General features: G+C 39.8%; 1 pseudogene; it reads left to right on the forward strand.

Moving 5' to 3' along the window:
• The first annotated feature begins 818 nt into the window (after positions 1-818).
• On the forward strand, positions 819-1,574 carry LOC148122552 (taste receptor type 2 member 125-like; annotated as a pseudogene).
• The last annotated feature ends 443 nt before the right edge of the window (positions 1,575-2,017 follow it).

Here is a 2,017-nt window from a genome sequence, read left to right on the forward strand (position 1 = left end):
TATTTTCTCTATAGTGTCTTCAGCACCTGAAATTCTTTCTTCCATCTCTTGTATACTGATGGTTATGCTTGTCTCTGTAGTCCCTGTTCATTTACCCAGATTTCATGTATTCAGTTGTCCCTTGGTTTGTGTTTTCTTCATTGCCTTCATTTCAGTTTTCAAGTCTTGAACTGTTTCCATTATCTGTTTGATTGTTTTTTTCTTGGTTTCCTAGAGTATCTTTTAGTGATTTATTCATTTTTTTGAACTTTTTGTTATTCTTCTCATCGATTTCTTTAAGGGAGTTTTTCACATCCTGTTTAAGGGACTATATTACTTTTATAATGTCTATTTCTTCTACTTCTGGAATAAGGTGTTCAAATCTTCCGGTTGTATGTTCGTTGGGTTCTGGTGTTATCATGCTGTTTTTCAGATTGTTGGAGGAATTCTTGCATTGGCGCCTGCCCATCCCTTCCTTCAAATGCTCTCCAATCAATCTTCTGGTGCAGGATCAGGGCCACTTGCTGGCCAGGAACCTAGGAGACAAAAGGGCAGGGTTGCAGTATGTAGGCTCAGCGAAACAAAGGAACTCCTATGCCCTTGCACTCCCACTTTCTCCCCAGATCCTCAGCTCCAATGCAGGCTGAATTAGGGGATCCTAGGTCCCCAAAGAAGGGAAGGGGTTCCTGGGACCAAGCTGGGATGGGATAGGAAGAGAGAGGCAGTAACCGGGGAGAGAAGACCCTGCTGAATACCCAGATAGTTTAAGGGGATGCAGGGTGTCTGTGCTCCATTTCCTGGTCATCCGCCGGCCAGTCGGAAACATACTCCCCTCACCGATGGGTCTTCTGATACAGGATCAGAACCACTTTCTGGCCAGGAACCCTGCAGACAAAAGGGCAAGACTGACTAATCTTATCTGGGTAATTCCAACCATTTTAGCATCTGGCTAGCAACCATTCTCAACATCCTTTATTTTCTCAAGATAGCCAATTTTTCTTACTCTGTTTTCCTCTTCCTAAGTTGGAGACTTACCAAGGTTGTTACAGTAGCATTGATGGTTTCTCTGTTCCTCTTGTTTCTAAATATTTTAGTGGCAAACATACCAATAGATAGATGGATGGATATGTTCAATACAAATGTATCTCACAACGACAAATTAAAAGTTTTTGCCCACATTCCCAGACTTCTGCTATTAACAAATACTATGTTCACAGTAATACCTTTCACTGTGTCCATGACAATGTTTTTTTCTGCTCATCTTCTTCCTGTGAAAATATCTGAAGAAGATAAAGCACATTTCCAATAGTGCCCATGATGCTAGCACCACAACTCACATCTAAGCCTTGAAAACTGTGGTTGCTTTCCTCTTTCTGTATGTAATTTTTACTTTCTCTCTTTTTGTACAACTTTGGAGCAATAACTTTGAAGAGAAAAATTTTTTAAAATGATCTTACCCTGTTGGTATAATTGCTTTTCCATCACTCAATTCATGTGTCATCTTTATGGGAAACAGTAAGCTGAAGGAGACCTCTCTTCTGGTACTGTCCGTGTTAAGGTGTAATATCCAAGGATTTGGACCATTGTGTCTCTAAAACACTAGTTGGGGGATAATTTTGCACATTTTCAATGAGGATTTCTTCAAAAGAAAGTAGTCTTCAATTTCAAGGTCTGTGAAATTTTGGTAGAATTGCCATTTTTACTATGTTGATCCCCACAATCCAAGAGCATGGGAGATTCTTCCATTTTCTGGTTTCCTTTTCAATTTCTTTCTTCAAAACCTTAAAGTTCTTCTCAAATAGCTCTTTCACTTCTTTGGTTAGAGTTACCCCAAGATACTTTATGCTATTTGTGGCTATCATGAAAGGTGATGTTTCTCTGATTTCCCTCTCTGCTTCTTTGTTCTTTGTGTAAAGGAGGGCAAATGATTTTTTTGGAGTTGATCTTGTATCCTGCCACAGTACTAAAGGTGTTGATCAGGTTTAGGAGTTCTCTGGTAGAGTTTTGGGGGTCGCTTCTGTACACTATCATATAATCT

The sequence above is a fragment of the Myodes glareolus genome, chromosome 3 (assembly GCF_982192425.1).
Source record: "Myodes glareolus chromosome 3, mMyoGla1.1, whole genome shotgun sequence".
NCBI classification, from domain to species: domain Eukaryota; kingdom Metazoa; phylum Chordata; class Mammalia; order Rodentia; family Cricetidae; genus Myodes; species Myodes glareolus.